The sequence below is a fragment of the Condylura cristata genome, unplaced genomic scaffold, assembly GCF_000260355.1.
Source record: "Condylura cristata isolate star-nosed mole 26May11 unplaced genomic scaffold, ConCri1.0 scaffold00027, whole genome shotgun sequence".
NCBI lineage: Eukaryota > Metazoa > Chordata > Mammalia > Eulipotyphla > Talpidae > Condylura > Condylura cristata.
In genome coordinates, this window is record NW_004567128.1 from 19811481 (window position 1) to 19821047 (window position 9567).

The window sequence follows — 9567 nt, forward strand, 5'->3', positions numbered from 1 at the left end:
TTTTTTTTGTTTAAGTGAAAAATAAGGCTCCTTTTGGTCATCAGGTCCTAGATTAGACCAGCAGTTTTCAAAGAATGGTCCATGAACCCCCTGGAAGTTCTTGAGAACCTTTCCAGGATCTGTGAGATAAATCATCTCTATTATTATGAAGATAGTTTTTAATCTTTTTCACTCAAAAATAGCTGAAACTATAAATGCCCGCTTCTCACAAATCTGTTTTAGAGTATATGGATATTTTCTTTAAGATGTTATTTGTGTGAGCATGTAATGGACCAGTTAGGGGTTTTTTTAGTATTTTTAAGCTTTTTCAGCTTTATTATTTAATATGGCAAATACAGATAGACATAAAATGCATCAACAAAAACCCAATGGCATCCATATCCCAGATATATTTTCAGAGTGTAAAGGGTTCTGGGGGTGCCAAGGACAGAAAATGGGCCAGGAGACTGTTTTATATTTTAAGCACCTCATACTGGACTTGGGGCTGCCTATACAAATGAACTGCTGTGTCAGAATAAATGTCGACCTTTGAGGCCAAAAGCTTAAACTGATGAGTTTAAGCTGTTGGCCAAAGAATGCTCTATCCCTGGAAAGGAACTGCTGGGTCCCAGGTCCCAGGAGCACGCCCATACAGACAGGCTCAATGAAATTCCACTCCCTCAGGAACTATCCTCTTAGAGTTTGGTTGCCATGATTTGGTTTGGATTGTACATGTTTAAAAACCCTTTTGCTATCCCATCTGACTTTGTAAACAGTTTCTTAACACGTGTTATAATTAAAGGGGCTTCTGTGGAATAATATCAACATATATTTTTATGTGTTTCCCTTTCTTACCTGATTGACATTATATTCACTTTTAATCATTTCTAATAAAAGCTTATTTTGCAGCATATATTTACTATCTTGCTTAAGCAGTGACTAAAATAAATCAGCCAGTTTGCTTTTCAATGACGTGGGTTCAGCGGCCTTCTAGTGCAATGTTCTCCAAACTCTCACAGGAAGTGCTGGTGTCTGGAACCTGACAACTGGCACTTTCTGCACCTGCCCCCACGCCCACTTTGAATGCCACAATGAATTCTATCCGCTTTAAGTAAAATATCTCTTTTGGTAGTATTAACTAGTACACATACCAGTGCCGTGTTTGATTGTTATGGTGACTTCAAGACTGAGCTGATACAGTAACAGTGGAGGCGGCTTTCACTTGGTTCTGTGTAAATAGCGTGTGTTTTATTATATTATGTCACCTTTTTAAACTGTTTACATTAAATTATGGTATTTAACGTTTTATGTTTATACTAGGTAAGGTTTTCTTATGTTTCTGTGGTTTTGGTATGCTAAATAAAGCTATTTTTAAACCCAAGCGATTCTTCTGTTAGTTCAATGAAGATCAGGTGGTAAACAGGCCGCATGAGCTGTTTACAGGAATATGAGTAGTTATGTGGTCTTATGTTTCAACTTCCTGAAATTCCAGCTCAAAGAGCTTGCCTTATGACACCTTTCTTAGAATGTTACAACTCTAGTTGGAGGCATCTACTTGGAGGGTGTTTTTCAAAAACAAAGGCAAACACATGAGCTGCTACCACCTGAATGAGACGCAACAGGATGAGCAAGAGACAAACTGAAATGCCTGAGAAATGAAGAACAGCTTCACACAGAAAAGCAACCAAGCAGTCCTAGAGTCTAGACGTACAAGCCAGATGTGGCACTGGGCTGACGCTCCAAAAAATGAAAAGGCCCTATCCTCTCACCTTTGACCTTCAGGTTATACATGAGCAGGAAGTAAAGGTCAGAGTAGTCTCATCCTATCTGGGTGGGAGTTGAATGTTTGCACACACACACACACACACACACACACACACAGCACAAGAGCCAAGGCCCGGATCATTTATTTTTTGCAGGGACAGGATGGCCTGGGGGTTTAAGATACAAGTCTATCGAGTCACTAACCAAATACAAGACGACCAGTGGCCACACATGACTAAGGATATAAACTTCACAAAGCAAGTTTAAATTGCCACTAAACCAACAAGCAATAAGAAAGAAAGCAAACAAAAGTCCCTAAGGAGGGGCCAAAATCTAATTTCCAGGGTTGCAATATAGTAATTCATAGTCTTACCAACTTGTGCCCAGTTCCAGCATCTGGGTAGCATGAGTAGAGCACCCAGGAAGGTGCAGCCCATACTTCAAGCCTCTACTTAGGCAGGGAAGCAATCAGAAGGCCCATCCAGTTCCCAGTGACACAGCCCTTGACCTTAAAGTGCAGGCAGTGACCTTACCCAGTAGACCCTGATGGAAAGTTCCACCTGCGCAAGGACATGAAACGCGTAAAACACAAACAGCGGACTGGCAAAGTGCTGTTTGCCAAAGTAAACCTGTAGTGTCAGGAAGAGGAGACAATGTACCGAATGCAAACATGCCAAAGTCCGGAACTTCGGACCCTAAAAGAGCAGGTAAATAGATTACTACCAACAAAACTAGTAGAACTGTAATAATTAACCCTGACAAAACCCAGATGTAGGTGGAGGGGCTCAAGATGGCAGAGAAGAGAGATCCTGGTCTTACTTCCTCTCCACAGACACAACAAACCTGCATCTCTATAGGAACACCGCCTTTGAAAAATTATGAAGATTGGAGAATCAGTTTGTGTAGGAAAATAGAAGCCATGGGAAAGTACAGGAAAGGTTGAGACAGCTGCATCAGGAATGCCACCAGACACCATGACCCAGGATTGGAAGGACTTCAGTGATACTCTCCAGGTAAAGGAAGGTATTACTTCACACATCCAGTGTTCAAGCCATCTAGGAACTGCACCAGAGAGGAGAGGACCCACATTCAGGTGTAGAAAACAGGGGTCTCCTCTGGAGAAGAGTCTGGAGAGCAGAGAACCTAGGCTGAACACAATGGTATTGGTATTTGTTGTTCATCGAACTTCAACTGGAGTAATGGGAAGAGGAAGTCTCCCAGAGTGGAGGTGCTACTGGGTGTGGTCTTTGGGCTCTTATTTCTATGTGGTATAGGGGCGGCCAGTGCCTTACTGATTGAAATCAATAAGGGAGCCAGAGTTGGAGAGCAAAATACCTCACCCCTTCACCACAGACAGTGGTTTTTATGGTGTCCAGAGAGTTCCTGTGACTACTGGAACAATACTCATCCACAGGAACTGCCTACAGCTTGAGCTCATAGTCCTGGGTCATAGCAGTTGAAGCCTCTGAGGAAAATTGTGGGCCCGGCTAGGAGAAGACTGAAGTCAGGGCTCCCTCCTGGAACTGTAGCCCCAACAGAGGCTAGCACCAGGGATTTTCCTGCAGCAATTTCCCAGGAGTCCTGTCAACTTTCCACCCAGCCCCCACCTGAGGTCGCAGACTTCAAGGCAAATCTAGCCACTACTGGGGCTGCATTCTCTCACACAGTAAATGCTGTAGGCAGAGCCAGCTGCCTTCCAACCATTCAGCTCTTGCCTGTGCCTCTGGGAGAAAACTGCTTGCAGAACCGGCTATCAGAGGTAGCCTGAAGCGCAACAGTCAGTTCCAGCCTGTAGCTACAGAGAAAATGCCACCTTTGAAATGTGCCTTCAGCTGGGCTTGGTGGCAGATCCCTTCTTTGGTTCAAATAGCTCAAGCCCCTAGGGAGGCTTATGCCCTTGGCAATCTATAGAAGCAGCCTCCTCGCCTCCCACCACCTGCCTTCCCAAACTACTGGCTGGTTTCTCTGGCCACCAAACTACAATGACTTGTGATCTCCAGTCACACTGATTAGAGGCTGCAGTCTGTAAACCAAAATAAAGCTCAGCATGCTGGGCCAATGCCTCAGACCTATACTCCTGGCAATATTCAACACAAGGCCATTACATCATGACTAGGAAAAAGGATCTTTAGCCTAATCTACAGAAGTAGATACAGACTATGAAACAAAATGAGGAAACAGGAATATACCCCAAATGATGGTTCAAGACAAACCCCCCCAGGAAAAATCTTAATGCAACAAGAGTTAAGTAAACTGAAGATTTTTAAGCAACAGTGTTAATGATGCTCATGGAAATTGAGAGGAATGGATGAAAAATGAGAACCACAACAAACCAGAAAATAGGAGTTCAATACAGTACCAAAGAATGTACTAACTGGATTAAACCATACAATGGAGGCTACATCGACAGACTAGATGAAGCAGCAGTGAGGATCAGTAAATTTGCATACAGTGGAATTTATACTGTGGATGCAAAAATTTCAATGTATGCAAAACAGACCATCAAATACTGGAAATACTTTTAAGAAATGAAGATAACTTCAGAGATTTATGGAATAACATCAACAGGAACAACATCTGCATCCACACAGGAAAGAGAAAGATAAGAGAAATGGAGAAAAATTTATATCAGGATATAAGAACACCGCAATGTATGCAAATAAATTGATATGATGTACCTCATTAACAAAAGGATTAAAACCACATGATCCTATCAACCTATGCTGGGAAAGCATTTGACAAAATTCAAGGTCCCTTTATGATCAAAACTGATTAAGATGGGGATTAAAAGAGAATAATTCCACATAATAAAGGAGGAGGAACAGAATTAAACAAATCTCTGTATATTTACAAATTAACAGATTACTCAATCTTGGTCTCACTAACACATGAATAATGCTATGATTAGGTATTACAACTACTTCTTGTGAATTCCCACTTGATATACACATTGTCAAACCTATACAAATTGTGTTTGCAAAGTGGACTCCAGTAATATTGCCAACTTCTTACAGAGTGGTAAATAATAACCACCACTCTAAGAGGTCACAAAGAAATTGCAGCTATAATTACAGAATCAGAAAAAGCAGTACCGTGTCTCCAGTAGGACTCACCCCATACAACAGTCTTATACAGTCAGTCAGTGTGAAAACCTGATGGGACATGAAAAACAACTGTGTGTTACTGACAGTTAAATAAGGTGACTCCACCACATGCTGCTGTCCCCAATGCAGCTGATCTGCTTGGACAAATTCGGCTCTGCCAGGTTTATAGCATAGTGACTAGGACCAGTCAAATGCTTTCGTTAGCATCCCTTCAGCTATCTGAGCCCAAGATCTCAGCCCTTTATCTGAGATGGCTGACTGGGCTTCCCTCACGTTCCCACAAGGCTAACTGCACAGTCCCTCTATTTGCCACAATCCACTGGTTAGAGATCTGGAGAAGTGGGGAGGACTGTCCTTCATGACCCTATTTCACTACCCAGCTATTACGTTGACCTCTGGTGATTTCTTGTATTGTCTGAAGCTATCACTGTTCTGCAATGGCACCTGGTGTTAGGACAATGGGCAGTCAACACCAGCACATACCAGGGATGAGGAGTCAGTATCAGTCTCACAAGTTGTCTGGTCATGTTAGAATAATGTCAAGCCAGATGTTGTAACAGATAAAATCCAAGTTTTCCCAGTGGCCACCATATCAAACAATTACCAACTTTTATTGGCTTATGAGGATAATAGAGACCTTTCATGCCACACGAAGGCCAGGGCCTTTGACCCTTATACAGACTGGTTAAAAAAAAAAGTCAAAAGAAACTTTCACCCAGGATAACTTTTAGTTAAGAAGGTACAAGCCTTGGGCACGTTACTGGCAGGGAATGTGAATTGGATGTAGCCAATCTCCCTGATCGGTTTGGATGGGGTTTGTGGCAATCAACAAGGAAAGGCATTCCTTTAGGCTTTCTGTCACGACCACAATTACAGAAAGGGCTGAAATTAGATTTAGCCCTATTGAGAGTACTTCTGTCTTTACAACAAACAGAAAAGTTGACACCTTCAAAATTACCTATGAAGGTGAGTATCTTCTTGCCAGAAGACAGATAAAAGAGGTGCTTTTAAGACCCAAGCGAGCATGTGCCCACAACACACTACAGAAATAGCACAGTTGCTTATTTGCGACTGACAAGCATTGTAAGGTAAGTGCTCTCTTTTTTTTAAGATTTATTTATTTATGCATAGAAGAACTGGGGTACAGGCCAGAGATGTGGGGAATAAGAGGATTCACAGAGACAGAGTGGGGAGCAGAACTGGCAGACTGACTGAAATACACTGAGGGGAGCAGCGAATAGGACAGGAGAGGTCTGTGGGTCACCTTCATGGCTGGGAATTGAACTTGTGCTGCAGTGGCTGCTGAGAGTTTCATAGTGCTGTGCTTTAGCACATGGTACCAACAGGGAGGGCCCTGGTGAGAGCTCTTTCAAAGAAAGCCCTTTTCCAAAAGAAAAGTCCAGTCATGGCCCTCCCTGGTGGCGCAGCGGGTTAAAGCACAGCACTAAGAAGCTTAAGCCACTTCCACATGAGTTCAATTCCCGCCGGTCCTGGAGGAGATCCACATGGCGCGGCAGACCACTCCTAACCTGCCCGCTGCTCCCCTCAGCAGTGTACTTCGTCGATCTGCCTGTTCTGCTCCTCACTCTGTCTCTGGTGAAATCTCTCACCCTCCGCATCTCTGGCCTGTACCCCAGTTCTGTATGAATAAATAAATCTTTAAAAAAAAAGTCCAGTCATGTATATGGCCTCTGAGGGCTTTCCTTCAACCCCTGAAACAATGACTAACATGCAGAATGCACTTGTGGGGGCCAGGTCCCCACCAAATGAAGCCTGATACACACATGCAGGAGCAGAGACAACTACTGGGATGACGTCACTTCAGCATGATCAGATTCAGGTATTTTTTTGGGTACAGAAGACAAATACTTAACAGCCTGTGGACTGAACACAGGAGCGGCGGAGGCCTGTGCCCTTTTCTATTGCCAAGGACAGCTGGACAGTCCGTCAGCTCTCACAATGTGGGCATTACAATGGCTTCATGGGAAGTAGACAATACTCGCATTATATAGGGGTGGGAATGACGGGGGGACATCTGGGAAAGATTCCCTCCCCACTAGCCACTTGACAGTGTACCCCTGAACACACTGATAGTGCCCAAGACATGCCTTTACCGGACAGGAAGTCCAGGAATGAGCTAAAAGTTTTTCACCTACCATATACCCACCACTATGTGGCTCGCAGAGAGGAAAAATGGACAACTGAAAGACATTTCAAAGAAAACTGTGCCAGACCACTTTTTCAGTGATGGATGAAATGATTAAATGAAATCACCAGATCTCTCAACACGGCCTCCACAGCTGTGTTCTCTGCTGTCCTTCTGGACCTACATCACAGACCACTACAACTCAGACTTGACCACTGATTATGGGTGAGGGCTAATGTTGAGGCTGCCATGAGCTTTGTTGCCAGGCACTATAAACTCACACTAGGGCCTAGACTGGAAAGTTCAAGCCCACTGCTCGGGGACTTTACTTCCCTGGGGTGGACGTTTGTTCCGTACTCAAGTTCTATGATGGTCACAGAACCACCAAAGTCTACTCACTCTTGCTAAAACCTCCCTCATCCCGGGGCTCCTGCTATCAGAACACCCACCACCACCACTTCTGCCTCGTACTGGACTCTTTTAGAGCTTCTCTAGCCCTCACCAGGTTCACACCATCCAGAAATTCCCATAATTCCCTAGGTCACATATGCCTCTCAGCAGACACCTGACATAGCCACTGATGCCTCCTTGGTAAAATGGAAATGACATCTTCGGGCGAGGGCTTGATCTGCTGTCAAAGGCTTTCTAAACTACGCCCCCACCCCCTTATTGAGGGAAGTGAAGACGTGGTAGTGACGCCCTACGTTCCTCCTCCAGCTACTATGGAAGCCTCTGGGGACCAATTGTCTGAGATATATTGGCTCTTAGGAGGGTGGCACCACCCTGTGTGGACTCGGGCACCTCCCAAGTTGAGGAGGGCACACCCAGCTCAACGCAACTGTCAGCTCTTAAGGCAGCCACAAGGCAGAGCCTTTCAAAGCTCCAGATTTTTATCAGTTGCTGGATGTTTGCTAATGGCCTTGCAGTTTGGTCTGGCCAACAACTAGAGACAATTTTCTCATATGGCAAATCCATCTGGGCACCCACTGGGGGCATCCAGACATGGAAGGAGTTACCAGAGTTCCCAATTCCTACCGTCATTACTTAAGTCTACACACACGTTAGCAACGCTACCAAAAAAATCATTTTTTTTTGTATGGTATTTCAGACTCCCTCTTTAGCCCACATGCTATGCCTCAGGGGACAGGCCCAGGCCAGCAGGTCATGACACGGGCCCTCAAATCTTGAATCATCACCAACTTCATGCCTTAATAACTTGGACTCAGTAGCCCAGACCATGCTAGATGTGTAGGTTCTCTGTTCCCAAAGCAAACAGTGGAGGCCATGCAGATGGAGCAGCCCCTGGCAACTGCAAGTCTACTCCTGCGGCTGCGCGACTTCACTGGCCCCGACCCCTCACACTGTCAAACACTGATCACACACGGGGCTCCTCCCGGGGCTTCACCTGGGGAACTCCCTCCTTACCAGATGAATGTTTGCTCCCTTCAGACCACCAGGCATTGAGTGACGGGCCAGATACTCCTTTCACCTCTCAGAAGACTCAACAGTGGACTCTCCCACATAATATTTTTTAAAACATCCAGTTAGATTAGTGCTTTCAGGCAGTGGATCTCCTCGTACATCAATGGCTTTCCTGAGGAGATACTATTTAAATTATTTTCAGGCAAGCAGTCTTGAAAACGGAGCAAACACTTAATTAACCCTGGCCCTGATCTCATTTAACCGGTGTCTCTGGCACGGCCATATTCCACATCACAGCTATTACACACAGCCCCATTCCACTTTTAGTCAGCTCCAGAAATAAGCTTTTACCTTTCACAACAAAGCCCTTTTGTCTTCTGGCACCACTTGCCCCTACCACTATGAGCTGCCCATCATCTCACCATCTGATTCACCATCTGATTCAAATGGTCACCTCATCAAGGCAGGATAAACCCCTCATCTTGAAAGGCCGAAGTCCAGTGTCAGATCATTCCTGTGGAAACCGTGGCAGTGGTGAGCATGTTCTACATGGCGTGAACCCCATGCCAGCCACATGTAGCCCCAAATCCAGGGGCTACACGTGCTCACTAATGAAACCCAAGTCCACTAATTTACAGGAAGTAGAAATCATCAACTGAGAATGACTCAGGGGCTTGGGTGTCTGAAAGAAGGAAAGGAGCTCCATCCGGTACATGTAAGCCCTACTCAGAGAGGAGAGGACAGCTAAAAAGCTACAAACTGTGGCCTTTGCCCACATCAAACATCAGCCACATCTTTCCTGCCAAGACCAACACACTCAATATACCAGTAGCTCAGTCAGAAGGAAGCAGACCCAAGTCCACCAAGTATCAATGTTCTGCATGGCCTGGGAGACAGGGTCACCGAGGTGAACACCTGGACCGAACCATCATGCAGATTCAGGCATAATTCATTTCCTCACACTCTACTTTTCGGTTTCCAGATAGTGCTCAGGATGTGCCAACAGACACATGGCACGTTGCTGAGGGCTCAAATGACAGTTAGCATGTTTAAACAAGAAAGTATTTTTAATTAAGGTAGGTGCAATATTTAGTCATAATGCTACTATGCACTTAGTAGACTACAGTATCGTATAAACATAACATGCCTGAG